This window comes from Eretmochelys imbricata, chromosome 7, assembly GCF_965152235.1.
Source record: "Eretmochelys imbricata isolate rEreImb1 chromosome 7, rEreImb1.hap1, whole genome shotgun sequence".
NCBI lineage: Eukaryota > Metazoa > Chordata > Testudines > Cheloniidae > Eretmochelys > Eretmochelys imbricata.
The window spans coordinates 94,342,469-94,363,505 of record NC_135578.1 but is presented as its reverse complement, the minus strand read 5'-3'; the positions used below and the strand labels follow the sequence as shown (position 1 = coordinate 94,363,505).

At 38.6% G+C, this 21,037-nt stretch overlaps 1 protein-coding gene across 6 annotated transcripts in view; it reads right to left on the bottom strand.

Annotated features, from left to right (window-relative positions):
• Window positions 1-21,037, bottom strand: part of CPEB3 (cytoplasmic polyadenylation element binding protein 3) — a 180,837-nt gene that overhangs the window by 145,870 nt on the left and 13,930 nt on the right. The window lies entirely within an intron of this gene.

Below are 21,037 nucleotides of genomic sequence, written 5' to 3'. Positions count from 1 at the left end.
TCTCTCTGCACCAAGCTGAGGGTGGGGGTGAACTGAGAACAGGGCTGGGGATGCAGGGTCTGGAAGGGAGTTAGGATGCAGGAGCAGGCTAGGGGTTGGGGTGCAGGGTCTGTCCAGGAGCTAGAATGAGGGAGGGGGCTCAGGGTTGGGGCAGGAGGTTGGGGTGTGGAGCACTTGCCTGGGGCAGCTCTCATTCGGTGCAAGGGGTGCAGGTGAGTATGTGGGGTGGGGAAGGGTGCAGGAGCTCCCGTTTGGTACTCAGGGTGGGGGTGGGGATGTGGAGGGGGTGCAGGAGTCAGGGCATGGGGTGTGGGAGGGTGCAGGAGTCAGGGCAGAGGGCTGGGGGTGTGGGCTAGGGTTGCTCCCAGCTCCCTGCCCTGAGCGGTTCATGGCAGGGGGCTGAAGGGGGTATGCCCTGATTCCACCCCCTTCTCCAAGGTCCCGCCCCTGCCTCTTCTCTGCTTCCTCATGCCAGCAAAGAGCTGATTGGCAGCAGGGAGAGAGAGTGAGAGGGGAGGGGGAACGCAGCACACTGGGAGAAGAGGCGGGGAAGGGGGAGCTGGGCTGCCAGCGGAGCCTGCCCTGCAGCAGCAGGACAGAGCCCCGGGAGAAGGCAGCACCAAGCTTCTGCCCCCATAGCAGAGAGCGGGGGGCGGAGAAGAGCGGCCAGGGCACCTTCCAAGCGTGGGCCCTTTAAATAGCCGCTGGAGCCTCACCACCGCTACCCCAGGGCTCCGGCAGCGGGGCTCTGTGGACATTTAAAGGGCCCGGGGCTCCAGCCGCTGCTGGGAGCCCCAGGCCCTTTAAATTGCCGCCTGGAGAAGCCGGTCCGCTCCGGTACGGCACACTGGCTCTTGCCGGTACGCTGTTCCGGAGCGACTCGGCTTACTTGCACCTCTGAGAATTTTCTATAACTTCACTTTCATGATTTTGTTTCTGATATCTGATACAAGAATCAACAATTAAAGGCTGGGGGTAGAAGTTTAAATAAAAAATATACAATATCTGCTCAGGATAAGCCTACAACTAAACTAAGTTTGGCCCACTGTGTGTAGATCCTGTTTGATGCACCCAGTAGGCACTAAGATTTTTGGTGTGTGATCAAAAATATATAGCTACATGTGTAGCAATCTGTGAGATTATTTTAACAACTTGAGGGACCAAGGCGGGACAGGGGTGGGAGTCAGAAATCAGATCTGCAAGAATTTCAACAGCTAAGATTCCCCTGACACACTGGGTCTCAAAGCAGGTTTCAACCACTCCCCATCTTTCCTCGGCTGGAAAACTACTACAACAAGTAGGTGTTGTTTTGATTTCTGCCCTTGGGAGGCAGGAAACCTCATTCATTGCAAACTAAATTATCTACAAATTATTTACTTCAACTAAGCCACATCTTAAAGGGAATTTTCACAGACTCAACTTGTAGGACATCTTTTCTGTCATTTATTACACAGTTACTAACTATAATGAAATCCAAACTGATTTAGCTCCTCCACTATCTTGGCTACCCTAACTTATTGCTCAAATGCAGAAGTCCAATTTTCAAACCCAGTTTTCAGTGGTGCATGTTCCCCAGTCAGTGTCGCCATTTGAGACTAAATAGGTAGTTCAGATTGGATTCACTGTTCCCTGACATTTTTAGCATGTCTGGTCTAAGGGACTTCTTCTGGAACAGGGCAGCACACTGAAGTGAGAGCAGAATATCTAAGATACTTTCTAGTTAGGAATCAGGAATCATTTCCCCAATTCAACAAAAATATAGGTTGTACTGAATGGTTGAACACAAGATTGACACTGAGGGAAAACCAGACCATGAAAACAGCCACCTCACTCTTTACCAATAGGAAAGAGATGTTACATGCTGAGGAAATACATCAAGACAACATAAATGAACCTTTAACCAATCCCTAGTCCTCATCCATAGTTCTGGTTAAGAAAAAAAGATGGCAGCACCAGATTCCGTATGGAGTATTGAAAACTAAATCAATTTACTTTAAAGGATTCTTATCCAGAGTATCATCTATTTGTGATAATGGATGCTGGAGCAGATTCAATCCAATTTTCCACACAGGATATGAAGAGGGGGTATTGGCAAATAGAAGTGGATTCAAAGGACAGTGAAAAGACTGCTTTCACAGCAGGACAAGGCCTGTGGCAATGGAAAGTGATGGCTTTTGGCTTGTGCAATGTACCTGCCACATATTAGAGTCTACCTGCAGGACATGCCTCTGGCTGTTTGCTGTACTAGAGGATATCCTGGTGCACGTTAAAACTCTTTGTACAAGAACCAATACATTTACAAATGGTCTGTGATAAGCTAAAGTCTGCCAATCTCAAATTGAACCCAAACAAACATGAGTTGTTTCAAAAAGAGGTAATTTACCTTGGGCGCACAATTAGCGAAGGGGATTTCCACTGACAAAAAAATCTGAGGCTACATTGTTCAGAACTGGCCCACACACTCACAGATGTGCAAAGTGCCCTGCTCCTCTTACAGAAGTTTTATTTATAGGTTTGCCAATATTGCAAAACCATTACATAAGTTAGGTGAGAAAGGGAAATCATTTCAGTGATTCACCACAGGGTGATTTGGCATTTTCATAGTTAAAAAGAAACAGCTTGACAGTTCCTGTCATGATCTGCCCGTGTTTCAAACCCCCTTTTGTATTGGACACAGATGCTCGTTGTTCAGGGGTAGTATTGACACAAGAACTATTTGGGGGGGGTAGAGACTTAATAAAGCAAAAGCCTACATTTTCTAGAAAAATTATTGCACCACCTGAAAAGAACTTCTGGCAGTGGTTAACTCTATACAACATTTTCTCCACTATTTGTATGGGAGGAAATTTGTGGTCAGGACAGACCATGCAACCTTCCAATGACTCTTTAGATTCAGAAACTCTGAGAGGCAAATTTCCAAGTGCTTGGGGAAAAAAAAACAACAACCCTGGAATGCTGTGATTTCACAGTCACACACAGGCCTTGGCACGCATATGGTAATGCTGATACATTGTCGGTAGAAGCAGCACCCGAAACACAGGCATATGCCAAAACCTGAGTAGAAGCTGACCCATTCAGCCTAAAGTGTTTCTCTGGGGGCTGGTATAGCAAATGCAGGGGATACCACAGCATAGATTCGTGGAGCTTTGTGTGTGAGAAAGCAGCAGCAAGAAACACCACAGAAATAGAGAGAAGGAGCAGAAAGCCAAGGAGACAGCCAGAACAAGACCTGGATGCATGACTCTGAGGAAAAAGCCAGCGAGCTTTTTGGGTACAGTTCTGGCTGAGAAGAGGCTTGGAACTGTGTGCAAAGAAACCATCTCCTGTTTGATTCCTGACTCTGTTGAGGGAAATTCTTTGTCAACAGGATTGCATCAAAGAAATACTCAACTCCATCAATCTTGCCTCCTAATGGAAAAACCCATAGGACACCATATTTTGGCTAACCACTCAGGTCAAAAACCAATAGCACTACATTGCTAGGGCAATGCACCCAAACACTGTCTGGAGTGAAAACCTTAACAGGGAAGAGAATACATCAGTCATTTCCTTCTGAAAGAAAACCAACAAGCACAGGGAGAAATGCCAGGTCAGTGGGCACAACTAGGGAAACAGAAGGAGGCTACTTACTTCGTATTATCAAAACAGTAACATTAAAATAGGAAGCTCATGAGCACTCAAGGAACAAGAACCACAGGAAAAGGGAGGAAGTTGATATTTTCAGCGTTCTGGTCAGATTCTACTCTAGCACACAATTTTTTTCCCCAGGATTTAAAGAAAATGATTGGCTTAACAGCTACCATGCACCTTTAATTAAAAAAGCATTATTGGGAGAGTCTCTGCTGTGAAGCTTATATTCTAGCCACATGTCACTAAAGTATTTCTTCAGTTGAAATACCATTGTAGATATTTCATCTGTATCTGGGCAGTGGAGAAAATAATAGATATCAGATGCCAAATGTCCAAAGATTCCAGAATATCAAAGATTCCATTTAGAGGGAGATAGAAAGGAAAGGATAATACAGGATACTGAGAATCCATTCTTATAGAACACACTTTTGGGTTTTTTGGGGGCGGGGTGGGAAGAGTCGGTCTTGTTTTGTTTTTAAAGAGAATTCTCCCTACATTTATTATATGCAAGCAAATTCATTTCAGAGCAAACTCTGAATGCACAATAGGGAATTTACCCTGTGTGAGTGTTCCAATTACACTACTCACGGAAAAGCTCCAGTTAGTAGTGGATTTTAATTTAACACTTCAAGTAAGAAACTGTTTGCTGAATGGCTGGGCATACTCATATCCATTATTACTTTTCAAAACAAAATTTAGAGGGCACATGGGAGGGTAGAGGGAAGAGTTGGCAAGTACAAACATGAGTGATGAGAGTTATACAAGTTGTCTCAAGCAAAAAATGCCTAGAATACCACACTATGTTTTGAACACTGGACAGTACTGAATACTGCACAGTATTTGACACTGGTGCTTCCTCTTAGACCAGAAAAAGCCATTGAAGTTTCTATACCTTAAGTATCACCGCATATTGTGAATTAAATTGACAGAAGTAGTTTAGAAATCCTGTATAAAGTGTACAAGATATATAAAGGCCTGGGCAATGCCAAAGCAATGCAGAAGATAAAATTGTATGTTAAACATATATTACAGGTCTGGTTAATAAAGGCAACTCTATTAAAATAGTATACTTGGATTTTTCCAAGACATTTGACTTAGTACCGTATGACATTTTGATTAAAAATCTTGCATTATATGGAATTAATAGGGCACATATTAGATAGATTAAAGACTGGCCTACTGACATCACAAAATGTAGCTGTTATTGGGGAAATATCAAGAAGCCAGACCATTTTTAGCAGACTCCCCCTTCCCCCCCCCCACCCCGGCATCAGGTCTTGGTCTAATGCTATTCAGAATTTTTGTCAACTAGACCATATAAAATCTTTGCTGGTAAAGTTTGCAAATGACACAAAGATTGGAGAAGTAGTAAGTAATGAGGAGGACAGGTCATTGTTACAGAAATGTAACAAAATGCATTTTAAAATATAGCCAAACACAGTAATACATCTAGGAACTGAAAATGCAGGCTATAACTACAGGATGGGAGACTCTACTTTGGAAAGTAGTGACTCAGAGAAGAACTTGGGGGTTTTTGTAGACAATTGCCTTAACATGAGCAGTCAGTCCAATGCTATGGCAAAAAGGGCTAATGCAATCCTTGGATGTATAAAAAGGGAATATCAAGTAGAAGTAGAGCAATAATTTTGCCTCTATACACAGCATTGCCAGACCACAATTAGAATACTGTGCCCATACTTCAAGAAGGGCGATGAAATGCTTGAAAGAGTTCAAAAGAAGAGCCACAAAAATTTCATCAAGGGGCTGGAAAAGCAAGCCTTGTGATTCAAGTCTTAAGGAGTTCAAACCATTCATCTTATTGAAGAGATGGTTGAGAGGTGATTTGATCACTGTGTATAAGGAATCACACATGGAAAAGATATCTGACAACAGGGGGCAGGGCTTTCAATCTTCCAGAAAAATAAGATTTAATGACTGGACGTTGAAATTTGACAAATTCGACCATGAAATAAAATGTAATGTCCAAGCAGTGAGGGTAATTAAACATTGAAACAGCTTACCAGGGAAGGTGGTTTTCTCGCCATCACATGGAGTTTTTAAAATAAAATTAGCTATCTTTCCAAAATATATGCTTTAATCCAGTTTTTGGCAGAAATTCTACTGCCTGTGTGTGCTTCCAGCCTTGAAGTCTGAATCTAGGAATCCTCCTGTTGATTCTCTTTCTTCATGGATAATGGGGAGAACAGGATTGCCTGCATTGCCCTCAACATGCCCATAACACTTGCAGCTCTGCATTAAGACAATGATGATAATCAAATCGCCTGCAGGGATCAGGAAGTATTTTTTTCCCCCGATGTACCATTGGTCAGATGTATTCCAGGGAGATTTTTCACCTTCCTCTGAAGCATCAGAAATTGGCAACCGCTGCAGATCGGATATTGGACAGCACATCTAGGTGGCAGAGAATCTTTCTTAGTTGCAGAGTAGCAGCCTTGTTAGTCTGTATTTGCAAAAAGAAAAGGAGTACTTGTGGCACCTTAGAGACTAACAAATTTATCTGAGCATAAGCTTTCGTGAGCTACAGCTCACTTCATCAGATGCAGCTCACGAAAGCTTATGCTCAAGTAAATTTGTTAGTCTCTAAGGTGCCACAAGTACTCCTGTTCTTTCTTAGATGCCTGTCTGGTGTGTCTTGCTCAAATGCTCAGGGTCAAACTGATCACCAAATTTGGGGTTAGGAACAAATTTTCCCCAGATCAGATTGGGAGGGATCTTTGGGGGTTTTCACCTTCCTCTGCAGGATTACCTACCAGGATATCTGGGCATATTTCACCTAATCAATTCCCTGGCATTGCAGGGGCCTCAGACATTGGTGGCACCTCTGTCTCTCCTGTTCTCTGCTTTTGGGATAACAGTTTAGTCTTCTGAGAACTGAAAAGATTTAGTCTAACTAAAGTTATCGGGCTCAATATAGGGGTTTCTCAGTGAAATTTAATGACCACCTTGTCTGACTTCCTTTATATCACTGATCTAATAGCCCCTTCTGACCTTGAAAAATATTTTTCATAGATTTTTGTCACACTTCAATGCTAAAAAGTTTTAGAAGAGTTATGTGTTTAATAGATATAAGCATGTGGCAGACATGAGTCGTATGTGTTACTAAGGTTACTAAGCACAGTAGATGGTATTATACTTGGTTATAAGCTATCTGTTGATCAGCTGGATTGTAACAATTGATTAATGTATTAACCATTTATTAACCCTTTACAAATGTACCCTTAGTATAAAGTATGACCTTTATATTACACAGTAGAAGCCCTATCCATTCAAATACATTAACTTTATAAAGGCTTCTAATAAAGTCTTCCATCTCAAAGTAAATACTACATTAAAAGGATCTCTTTGAGAAAGCTGAGCATTATAAAAATTGAAATATTTTAACAAATAAAAAAAACCACTTATGAAACCAGGGAGGCACACCTTGATTTAAACATACTGAGACAAGAGGTTCCTAAACTGTAGCCTGTGGACTGCTGGCAGTCAATTAAACACTCAATCATGGTTTGCAGAGAGCTGACTGATCACATGGTGCAGACTATCCACCTTACTTCCAGCTGCTCAACTGTATTAGAAGACAGCTAAAATACATATGTGAGGAAGGGTAATTTTCTGTATTATTTTTATGATTCCTATGTACACCTCAGTTTCCCACTGTACTTTGTATTGCTACCCAATGGTTGCAGAAGGGATAAATCTGCTTTTGGGGCAGAGACATGAAGTGTTGTGTAACTATCTGGGGTGGAACAAATGAGTCATTAAAGGACAGGCTGAAACCAAAAAGTATCAATGGAGGCTCCACAAAGAAAATGGGAGCCCCAAGGACTGAACAATTGATACCTAACAATGGGAAACTCTGGCAGGCAGAGCATGTGAACTCAGCATGGGTCTGCAAGAGTTGGACAATGGACTGAAAGTGTCAGGTGGCTAAAGTAAGAGTTGGCTGTTGGAGAGACAGAACTCTTACCTGGGCCTGACTGATAGCGTGACAGAATCTGAATCAGAAATGGATTCCATAGCACCTTGGCTGGTTAACTGCATGGCTTGGCCAGTATAGATTATGTCTTAACACTTTTGCTTCTCTAAGCCAACCTAAGGACTTCCAGATGCTGTGTTCCAGTTGACTAATAAATCCTGCTCTGTTTTGAAAAGGCTGCCTGGTGTCACTGAAAATATTTCCTGATGTGCATTGGTCCCTGAAGAGTGTAAAAGTCTCTAATCAGTAATCTAGGCAACTTACTTAAAACAATACTTTTCATACTGGTCACCTATTGTGCATCTCATTTTCTGGATGCCCAGCTTGAGATCCTGGGATCTGATTTGCAGAAGTTCTGAATACTCACAACTGCAACTGAAGTCAATGTCACTTGTCCTTGAATATATGAAGTGCTGTATAATGCCAAGTACTCTGAAAAAAAAATCAGGTCCTAGGTGTCTTAATTGGGCACCCAAAATTTGTGTATGCTTTTGACTTTAAGGTCTTTATGCCTCAGCTTTCCATGTGTAAAATGAAGATAATACCCTACCACCACCCCCTCACAGGGGTATTGTGAAGATAATTCATTAATGTCTGTGAAGTACTTGGAAACAATAGTGATGAGCATCATCGAAAAGCCCAAATAAGAATGAAACTTATAATTCTGTCCTTCATAGAGTTTGAATGGTGTGCAGTGAATAAGGCCTGGGGCCACATGCTGAACAATGAGAAGAAAACAATTGAATAGCTGCTTATTAATTGACCATCATCCATCCTACACACTGAATGAGGAAAAAAGAGAATGTGATCATCTAATTAAAGACTACCACAATACATAAGTAGAAGGTAGCCACATTAATGTTGCACAGACAACCTTATTTTAGAATTTCCTAACTTTTGAGTGCTTGATTTTGCAACCTTAATAATGTTCTTTCAAGGTATTCTTTGTGTGTGCAATATTTGTATAACTGAGAATAAGAACTTGCTAAATTATAACGGGACAATTGCTGAAAGGGAATCTTCAGAACTATCAGGCAGCAATGTATGATGGAAATACAGACTTGTCCTTCGATCTCATAACAAAACAAAGATATATGGCCCTAAAATTTTATGTAAAGTAACATGAAAGGCTTGATCAAATTCATAAAAGCTAAATTTTTTTTCTAAGTTAAGACATGCCTATACATGAAAGTTTGAAATTTCAGGAAATTCAGAAGACTAAATAAGTAGCGTCAACATTTTAAGAAGTCAGCCTCTTCCTGTTCTGATGTGCAGTACTAGGTCAACAACAACTCTAGGAGGTATTACATCAAAATGAACAATTTCAGGAGCACTACCACATCTGACAACACTGACTGACAGACATAGTGGCAACTTTTCTGTGAGAAATGCTTCCAGAGTCACTGCTTCCCAAAATAATACTAAGGAGAGTAGCTGTAAGTACTAGAGAGTTATATGTTGTATCTATCTAGCAACAGGGGACTGTGGAGAGTAACAGTTATTTGCCTACTTTAATTTTTCATATCTTGAAATTCACTAATTTTTTAAAATAAGCTCTTTTATCCTATTTTACAGTTGACTGCATTTCTCCTCTTTACAAATGAGCAAAAATTTTGCTATTCCAGTTTTGAAAAATGAAATGTTATGCTGAAAACCATTATACAAGTCAGCAGTGAGAACCAATTGCATGTGTAATTTACACAACATTTAATAATCTTTTCTTCCTACACTCACACTAGACACAATCCTAGATACTTAGTAGTATAAAGTAATAATAAAAAAAGTGACAAAATACACACAATGTGTCAAATTCATCCTTGGTATCACAAAACAACAACAAGTAGACAAATGCACCATTGGACCAATAACCTGTTCAGAATATTTTTATAAATGGAGCTACTTGCAAATATTTTGTTCTGAAAATTAACACTTACTAGAAATAGTTCTTGGATCAGTAAAATATAGGCTCTAACTTCCTTTTAGCATTTGACTAAAATTTGTTTCCTCAACAGAACCATTTTATTTATGACAGACATGTTTGTTCAGACCAATTACAGAGCCTGCCAAGTCACATGCTGCCACTGTATGAAAGTCTCTCTCCAAGTTCACATCCTACTCCAGAGGGACTCTGGTTATTTTCATTTAATCACAGCCTACTGAGTTCTAACTTGCAGGAAGACTAGAAGTTCCATCTCAATCTCTTCAAGATCAGCCAACAGTAGATTTGGTAATAGAAAGAAAAACAGCACTATATTAGCATTTCTTTCAAACATATTGGTTCCCCAGCAGCTGCTGGTTTCCAAGATAACAGCAGCTGTCAAGCACATTTATTATCTGTTTTTTAGCAAGGAGGTTCAAATCATTCAGAAGCGTAGTGAGTTTAAGTGGGTTTCAAATACAATGCACATTACACCTCTGCTCATTTACCTGCACAGGCCTACCAGCTGATTCCCGAGTGAAGTTTTAGGGTTTCGTTTTATTTACCTTAAGAGTCTTAAAACAGTTTTTGGCCCAGCTATCTTAGACTGCTAGTACAACAGTTAAGCTACTCTTCGGGGATCAAGCTAACCACCCCTCTTGTTATTAGACGAGGGAGCCAATGACCATGAGTTTTTGCAAAAGAATCCTAGGCTCTGAATTTCCTTCCCTTCTTGATTTACAAGAGCCCAGATAGTGTGAGCTTCAGGATACAATGGAAGATCTAATCTTTTGCCATTAGGGCCTGAATGAGACCTCGCATACACATAAGAGTTGGATGAATCTAACTAAAATCTGTTTATAAATTGATATAGTTAAACTGGCACAAATTACTGTGTGGACACATTTAATCTGTTTACAATTCATGTTGATTTAACTTAATTTGGCAACTGAAGTTGTGTTCAGCCAAGGCCTGAGGGATTATGGGAGGCTGGATTTTCAAAATTTTGTAGAAGGTTTTTATTCCCCTCTCCCCCTGATATCATCTGTGGCAGTACACCTGGTTTGGGCACAGTGTTGTACTATTCTGAACAATACTATGCACGCTTTTTATTAATGTGCTTGAGGAAATGAGATAGGCACAATGAACAAGACTGAATAAACAGTCATTGATTATGTGTGGAGGCATAACCCAATACACTTGACCATTCTCCATGGCTCCATTTCATACTCACTAAAAACTTCAACAGTTCAGTAAATTATCTACCTTGCATTCACTCACCTAGTTCTACAGATTTAAAATAGTGCAGAGATTAGAAAGGTAAAGATCTATTGCCATAAACATAAAATAGTATATTCCTGCCTCTGTAATGACTTTATTTAGACATTAAATCATATTTAGAGATCTTTGTTGATGATAGTTATGCATAGTAACCAATTCATGCCAAAAGTCACAAACGTTTTTGCCCTTCTATATAAATGTTATAACTGAAATATGGTCAACCAACCATATTAAAGAATATGGTTCTTAAAAGAATACAGAAGTTTTGAAAAGTAATTCTACCAATTATAGGCTACTATATTAACTAAAAAATATTATACACAGGCTTAAATTAAAAGGTTAAAAATAGAAAGGAAGTTGACAGTGGAAGTGACTAAATTCCAACTCCCATCTTTGATGGGAATTAGATGTCTAAACAGCTTAGATACAGCAGAAGTAATATGAGTTATTTCAATTTCATAACTAGCAAAATGCACTAAAACAGTGCATTTATATTATTGAAATTAGAGATTTTGATTTCTTGGAGAAACAGAACAATCCAATTACCAACTAATTGGTTAGAGTTTCTCTGATGTTAGCATTGCTAGGAGTGGATAATTTGTAAAAATAAATAAATGTGACAAAATACATTGTTAAGATTTTTTGTATTAGCTGTACTAATTACTAGTACCCCTGACTAGAGAAGAGCCAATGCTAGACATGTGGTTTGTAAACACTTGGGAAATTTTAGCTGTGAGAACAAAGTTAGTGGCCTAAATGATACCTTTAAATTACAAGGACCACCTAGCTAACAGACATTACTTATGCTGAAAAACCATGGATTACGAAGCCACCTACTCTATTTCCCTGACCCTTACAAATTTTTTATTATTTATTTTGTTCCATTTCTTTTTATATATGCGAATTTTAAGTGTTCTTAGTTTGAATCATGTGATCTAGTCTTTGTCTTGGAATATAATGCACGTAAGTGCAAATAATTTCAATTATTTTTTCAGGACCCTTAAAATTTTGTATTTAAGTACAGAGAGCATTCATGCACAGTGTCATGTTGAACTGTGACCAAGGCTTTGGCATTTTAGTGAATACACAAGATAGACTATTGTATATTAGTGAGGCTTTCTAAATACAGTATCTTGTAATGCCTCTTCTGACATTCAGTAACTAGAGAAACTCAGATTTTTTTTTTTTTTTTAAACAAAGTCTCTCCATCTTTCCTCCCATTTCAACAAAAGCAAACAGAACTTCCCCACAATACTTAGCTTTTGGTACCATTCTGATGATAAAAGTAAATAACTGTTATTGTTTGTTTTAAAAGCCATTAAATCTGAGAAAGTGATCATGTTTCACACTTGTGAGACTCCTATGCTCACTCTTTTTATTAAGTGACCTTGAACTGCATGAAGAACTTCTAATCAACTTGTATTAGTTAGTCCTTCAGAAACTGGACACAGCTATGTCCTAAGCATTCATTTGTCTGACTGTCTGGAAGATGCCAGCATACTAAGGGGCTTAAGCACAACCTATAACCAACATCATATGTACTAGACTATGTGGCACATTAAATCCAACCCCTGGAGCAAGATGCCCCTCCCCCTTCAATTTATACAGTTTACAGGAACATTCTCCCACGCATGAGGGGCAGTATGGGAGAAAGCATTACTACATCTGCAAAATCAACTAATTATCCTCCTTCAGCTCTCTCCTTAAAACTCTCCTTTGCTGCAAAGCCTACAGAACACTTGACAACACTTAGACTACTGGTATGCTGACACTACAGTCTACCACACTGACCAATATTTGCTCATTGTTTCCTTGTACTCCCTTGATGGTGTCTGTGTCCATCTGTTGTCTCTTGTCTTACAACTTAGATTGTAAGCTATTTGGGGGCAGGGACTGTCTTTCTGTTCTGTTTGTATAGTGCCTAGCACAATGGGGTCCTAGTTCATGACTGAGCCTCATAGGCACTAAGATAATATAAATAAATAAAACAATAAGAAAATGGCAGGCAGACAAGCTCAGTCACTAAAGGTAGAAGCATTTTGCTGGTTCATGCAGCACAAACAGGGATGTGCTGGGTAGCAAGTTGAAAAAGAGGAAAGTGTGGTCATTTGCACTGCCAAATTATCACAGTACCCACACAATGAAAGATTTCCTGAAAACTATTTACAAAGTCTAATTATACATCATTTTCTTACCTCAAGAGAAGTTTCAACGTTCTAAAAATCTGAAGCCAATAGTGAAATGTTCTATTATCATCATCGTGCTTATTATGGTATTGCCTCAGGGGCAACCAACAGTGAGGCCCCATTGTGCTCGACACTGTACAGAGTAGTAAGCTGCTCCTTCCTCAAAGAGCTGATGATCTAAATAGACATGACAGACACAGGGTGGGGGAAGGGGTATAACATACAAGCAATGCGGACAAAGGCTAAACAGCAAAAGTCACGTTAGTTCCATGATTTATTTATTTAGTGGGTGGGTTTACTTCGGAGAGGAATCAGCTAAATGTTAAAAAACTGAAAGGAAGGAGAATCAGGGGACAGAACAGGGGAGAAGAGGGTAAGGAGGGTGAAGTGAAGCTGAGCTGTAGGGACTGTGAGGGTGGGGAAGTGTTGGCGCAAACAGCCAATCACCAAAGTCAGGGAAATTCAGAGAACTTTTTACAGGTTTTGACTGGAATGACCGAAGGTGAAAAGGGTCCCTGCTTTGGCTGCTGCTGTTCCTACTGGCTGGAGTCTCTGGCTGGTTCCTGTCTGCAGTTTTCCCCTAAAAGCACTTGAGCAGAGGGGAGAGACACCACCTGGATCCTCATGCCTCCAGAGTAGGTGTGTGTCTGCCCATCCATCCTGCACAGTTCTGGGTACTCCTCACTTGTGGACCACCACCACCTGGGCTCCATTTTACCCCTCCTCCTAATGCAGCACTCCCTACTTACGGTTGCTCCTATTCCTACCAGCTGGAGTCTAGGGTTGCTCACTAGTATTCCTTAGGTTCACAATGGGGGAGAGAAAAATAGCTTCTGATTCAAACTCCTGATTCTGCTAATAACATAAGGGTTGAATAGCAAGAGTGATTGAAGCTACTGAAAAACTATATTAGCAGTACCCTTCATTTCATCAAATTTTTCATTCTTCCTATAGGAAGACACTGTTTTAGCTGCATACTTACATCTCATTTACAGATGCATTGTAGTGGCATTCTAATAAATTCTAAACAGGTTGTTAGGCTGCTCTCATCACTGTAGTATCTGAGCACCTTCCGGTATTGTATTATGCAACATGACTACAAACTGTCATGTGTAGTTTATTCTTATTCTCATCCTCTCTCCAGAATAAAATTTGTGTGCGCGGTGAAATGTTTTGGATTGGTAGGGTTTTTCCTCCCCCCCCCCCCCAAATATGTACACACTGCTACGAGTTTATGTTTGAGAAAGCAAGATCAAAGAAGCATGCCTTGCATTAGGAGCATAAGGTGGTGAAGTTTGTGATGTCTTCATTTCTTGGGGAGTTCATTTCACAATTTTGAGAAACAATTTACTTATTTTAGTGATCTAGAACAAGTTCCTTTCTTTTGTTTCTTAATCCAAACAGAGGTATAAGACTTTTTTCTGATAGTCTTTCCAAACTTGTAATGGACTACCTCAACTATAGAGAACAAAACTAGTCAGACAGCCTTAGCTCACCTTTGAAAGGTCACCATCAAGGTATATTAAATAAATTTAGCCATGTTTACCCCTTCCCCCAAATTATTTGATAAAGAAATGCTTTCAAAATATGGCAACATCACCCAATCCAACCAAGCGCAGAGTCACACAATTCAAAGTCATTGTAGAACTTCACATTAGATACCACTGGCATTTGTTCCCTACTGGCATTGTATCCAGAAAGGAAAGGTGGACATCCTGTGTGAAAGGTGGATAGGACAGCTACTTTGCTAGCTCCTAAGAAATAGAAATGGTCACCATCCAGGCAGCTAGCTCACAATATCTTCTCCTTTTGCTAGGCTACAAACTCTCCAGGACTCATCACCCATTCCTATTCCCATATCCACAAGTAGGGCTCCCAGCAACAAGCAGCCACACATTGGAAAGGCAAGAGATAAAGAGGGGGGATAACTAGCATAACCTCCCCACAGAAGCAAGAACTGTCATTCTCTCTTACACAATTGTTCATGGCCAAAAACATAACTATTGAAAAAAGTCTTAATATAGCACAATAAATCAAAGAGTTTAAGTGAATCAATTAAAATTCTATCTTTATTAAATATCAAAAATAAATTGATTCACCCATAAGTACTTAGTGACCAAATGTTGATGCTTTCAAATAATAAATGGTGAAATAAGCTTGGGATAAGTGTTATGTGCAGAAGGCCACTAGATTTCACGGTTGCATGCAGAAGTTGTACAAGAATTCAGATATTAAACATTAGAGTCTTAGGGCAAGTCTACACTATGGCGCTACATCGGCACAGCTGCACCGATCCAGCTGCGCCACTGTAGAGTGTCTAGTGAAGATGCGCTATGCTGACGGGCGAATGCTCTCCTGTCGGCATAATTACTCCACCTCTTTGAGGAGCATAAATTATGTTGACGGGAGAGCTTTTTCACACCCTTGAGCAAGATAAATTAGATTGACTTAAGCTGCAGTATAGACCTTCCTTTCATTTTATCAGCTCCTATGAACGTTAGTCTTTGCAAGTTCTTTTTTAGTATACCAATACATTTTCAGTAATTCTAAGAAATGCAGATATTAGAACACAATCAAATTAATTGTCTGACCCAAACAAGATAAAACCATTCACAATTTCTGAAGCCACTAGCTACAAATAGTATGGTAGCTTTACCTGTTGAACTAAAGATCGTTAGGATGACAGGGAAAAAATGATCACATTTTAATATTTCTAATCAGGTTACTCACCATGTAAATGAATAACTTATGTTGGTAAGTATATAACCCACCAAAGAGGGAAAATGGGACTGTACCACTCCTACAACCACTAAATGTTCCTTTAGTGTTTCAAGAAAATCATAAAATATCAGGGTTGGAAGGGACCTCAGGAGGTTATCTAGTCCAACCCCCTGCTCAAAGCAGGACCACTCCCCAATTTTTGCTGCAGATCCCTAAATGGCCACCTCAAAGATTGAACTCACAACCCTGGGTTTAGCAAGCCAGTGCTCAAACCACTGAGCTATCCCACCCCTAAAGTTGTACACACTCTGCTTTTATGTAGCTGGAACTCGAACTGGCCATACATTTCCATTTATTTCAAGTACTAATGGATTCCACATAACCTGAAAGATCTAAAAACCCATTTCAAATCTGTCAGTAATTTGCTGAATTAACAACATTTTATAACAATATATTTCATTGACCAACATGGCATCTACTGATTATTTAAAAAAAAAAAAAACAAAAAAAAACCCACACAGAAATATGAGAGTGATGCCAAACAAAATGGACCATTTTTTATAATAATTACACTTCCGATCTACAGCAGGTTAAATTTAGGATTTAAAAATAGATTTCATACAAATATTTGTTACATCTGATTATATTAATCTTGCAAAATCTCCTTGATAATCTGTGTTTTTAAATGCTGAATATTGTACAAAATTTTATTTCAAAGAAATAGGAATCTTGTAATTATTGTTACATATGAGAAAAACGTCTATATTCAAGAGTGCTTGTATTTGTAATCAATGACTGTATTGATGTCAGTAACTGCATAGCAAATCATACTTAATGTCGATCTACTAACCTCATATCAAAAAAATTATAACCCAGAATGTCAGATTTAGAAAAATGAATTAAATCTTAAAAAAAAAGTTACTTATGCAAAGGGCTTTACACCTACCCTAAAATTCCCCAGAAGGACAGTGACCCCTGAATACTATGTGAGAGACATTTAAAATCTAAAAGAAAAGGAAAGGGATTTTTAATAGTTATTGCACTAATTAATGTTTCAGTTTTAACAAATGGGCTGTAGAAAATTGCATGGAATTCATTCCATATTGGAGATTTGGTAACATGAAAAATTTCTCAACGAGCACTCTCATTGCCACTCATCCATCATTTTCTGTATGATGACCTGTTTAAGTTACTGTAATACCAAGCAAGAAATACAATTACTGTACTAGGACTGTGAAATAACTAATTCATTACCGTACGAAAAAGGTTACATTTTAGCTGGTGTTCTCTTATTTGTAAGCTAGCAGAGTTTAGTTAGCAATAGTATTCTAGGGCTTGAAGACAAAATTATTTTATGCATCATTGTATTTCATGGATATATATTAAGAGCAATATAACGGTAGTTCAAAAAGCTACCAATATCTTAAAACGTGAAGTACCTTATACATTTAAAAAGATTGATAGCAGCCTCTTAGCTTCTTAAAGAGCAGTCCATTAATCAGCAGGTGGAAAAGTTATTATGCTAGAATTGTAACCATGATATAGTGTCTATTCCTTTGCCCTCCATTTCACTTTGGTAAGCAAAGACAGCACAACATATGGCAGAATACTTGCACCTATTAATGAGCTTCACTACTAAATACATATAAAAATGTTAATTTATTAATTTATAAATCCACTTTAATATTAAATATCAATTGCCAAAACTGAAGATATTTTCTAAATTTAGTTAACAAATTTGTATGGGTCCAATCCAATTCCTATTAAAAATCAGTGGGAAGACTCCCTATTGCCTCAAGCTAACTAACCATTAATCCCCACGTAAATAATTATTGCAGTCCTTTTCTTCTAGCAGTAATCCACAACAGTCTTTTAAGGTGGTATTTTAAATCAAATATAAAAGCAGTAATACCCTGTTCACATTCTTTTAAATATATCACTAGTAGAAATCTCAGTAAAGCTGGATTTGATCAAAAACTGGGAAAACAATTAGATGCTTGTGTATGCGTGTACACACACACACACACACACACACACAGAGCAGAAGCAAAATGTTATACATATATGTATTCAAAATGTAACTTGTAATTGTGTATTTTTACATGTATCAAAAGCACAATGAGGAAAGCAGCAGGCTCAGCAGAATATTTTGTATGCTGAAACTGCTCTACTTCTGAGAAATGACTCTTCCACTTGTTAAAATGATACTAGTAAGTATTCTGACAATCATCTTCCTCTATTCCCTCATCAGCCTCTACCTCTTCGAATCCCTTCACTAAGATCCCCATGGACACTTTGTAGGCTCTATGTATTTGTCCTCACCCCACGTCTGCTCATCTTCTCTTATTTGCTCATCTTATTTTCCTGTGTTTTACCCAGTCCTGTTTCAAGTGTTCCTTTTGTTTACTTCTTCTGCTTTCAGCTTTCCACCTTTATTTTATTTATAACAATGCCCCTTATGGCAGGAACAGCCTTCCTTGACAAGTATACCTTCTCCTTCAAAGCATCTTTTACTTGCCTCTCAAAACTGGTCACAATTCAGATGTTGCCAGAACTCCTTTGACTTTTTAATCCTTCAGCTAGGTTGTCTGAATAAAACTGAGTTCCTCTGAGCAGTGACCTTGTTCATAATGTTTGTGAAGTGCAAGATACAGCAATGTGACTCAATTAAGTTGTTAGACAAATATGGGTGTTTAAAACATTTATACATTCTATTATGTTTAATGTGTTATATGTCTACGGTTTAAAAAATTTCAACATGGGGAAATTAAATGTGATAGTAAAAGTAGTTAACTAATGCACTGTTATCAACAAAAAAAACCCACCAAAGTAATTAAGGTTAACAGACTGATGAACCTGCCAGAATTATTTGATAGCGCTGATAAGCAAACCTTCATGTGCCAACACATTGCCCAACTTTTCTAAGACAAAAATACCAGGCAACAGATGTTAAAATAAACTGTCACTACACTGCAAAAAGGAAATTGAAATTTAATTAAACAAACAAACAAAAACCAGACAATTGTCTATATAATCCATATTACGGTTACAAGACTCCTTCTTCAGCAAATTCTGTGTAGTAATCATGAAACTACTCAGAGACAGGAATAATAATTGTTAATCCAGGGGACTGCCTCAAGCAAAACTCAAGATTTTGTGTTATAAAATGTCATTGTGACAACTAGAAAATTTTTTGAGGCTCATATTTCACCTGGCCATAAAAGTAGTCAGTCACTGGCACATATTTGTTTTTAGTTTAATAGACCACTAGCAGGTTAAAATTCATGTTGAAGAAAGCAAATTTTTCTGACCTACGTTACAAGACTTAGACTTTCAAAACTGAATTTTAAACATCTAATTAACTTTTCACTGCATATATTGTCTTCTCCCTGTTTCTAAATGAGAAGCTAGTCAGTTTAATATATGGCATTTTCTAGGAATTTTCACTTTTGGTATTCCTGCACTAGCACAATATTGCTTATGTCTGGGTTGCAAATACTACAGAAGAATGTATTTTTATAGAAGACACTTCCCATTAGAATTAACTAAAACCACAGAAATAGTGCCATTGGTCTTAGATTTTGTAAAATCTTATTTTTAGAGAACTCAAATATGGGTACCAGTTTGGATACTTCTACTAGTCACCTTTAGGAATAGGTGAAAGCTAGCTAATGTCAATTAACCTTTTAAGTTGTTCAGAACATGGCGATGTAACAGCTTCAGCAGGGAAAAGAATGTCTCAAGAGTTGCTTATTCTTTGATGCTACAGAGAGAGTGACAGCAGCTCAATAAAACCTGTTCCTCCTCCACTGAGGGTAGCCAATAAGAAATTAGCAAGTCTCCCTGTAAACAGAATGAAGCAGCAAAATGAAGTCTCAAGGCTCACTTTAACATCCCTATTTGAATGGCAGAAAGTGCAAAGGAATGCATATTTCTTAGACTAGTAATAGCTGTTAAAGCTGATCAGCTTTTTTACTTATTTCCTACATTTCTAACACAAAATATCAAGCTAAACATCATTCCTATTACCAGTAATATGTTAGGTTTCAGAGTAGCAGCCGTGTTAGTCTGTATTCGCAAAGAGAAAAGGAGTACTTGTGGCACCTTAGAGACTAACCAATTTTTTGAGCATAAGCTTTCATGAGCTACAGCTCACTTCATCGGATGCATTCAGTGACTGTAGCTCACGAAAGCTTATGCTCAAACAAATTGGTTAGTCTCTAAGGTGCCACAAGTACTCCTTTTCTTTTTGAGTAATATGTTAAAGACTTAACACTTCGTAACTTCTGAGAAAGCCTCTCTAAAGCAAAAGCATACATACCACTTAATATTGCAAAACAGAAGCATTCCAGTTGACCTGAGACTGGAAATGATAACTGGCACAAAGGGGGATTCTTTTAGTCTCATACAGATGCACGTGAGTGCCCCTACCCTAATTTATTCCACTTTAAAAAGGTATTTAGCACCTAGACAAGCCTCACTCTTTAAAATTGCAAAGCTTCTATTTCCCTCAGTTTCGATTGTAATTTATCCGCCTTGTCATCTTACCAAACTGGTGAAGGACACTGCAGCTTTAAATATTTCAGAGCTATGTAGCTAGTAAATAGACTCCATTGCAATATGGCTCTGAAGGTCGTGTCCTATTGTCTCTTTTTCTCTGCAAATATACTGAACTGCATAACATGGTTTATTTTACAAAATAATAAATACTGCCCTACCATTTCTAAATAATGTCAATTTGATCAGAGAGCTCCTTATTAGAAAAAAAACAGATACAGCACTCCTTCTGTACACACCTATGCTGCCTCTAGATGCATCAAAAACCTACACCCTGGATGCAACACTGGATTACACATTTAATAAGTTTCAACATTTGATTGTATACATTATGTAAATACAGTCCTTCTTAAACCACATCTCAACAATAAGTATTAACCTCTTTAATGGTGAAAAGTAATGAGCTGCATATCAGGTTCAGAAGCATCTTTGTTTAAAATTAGCCTTCTAGTTAGAAAGCTGAAGCCTGCTATTATACACATTATTAGCCCCATATTCCTCTCCATTTAAGGTCGTATAGGATTTTTGCAAATACTATACAAATTAAATACACACATTGATCATACACAGGAATGGAATATAAAGTCTATAGAAACTATGTTCCCTGAAAGCAACCAGCTTTCTAATGTTAAAATCCCTTGCATTAATTTAAAAAAGTTAAATTAGAAGAAAAATAGGGCTATTGTCCATACTCAAGATTTTGGATCTGAGTGTGCAATTTCTGAGAGCAGCCAGTGTGATTTCAGAAGA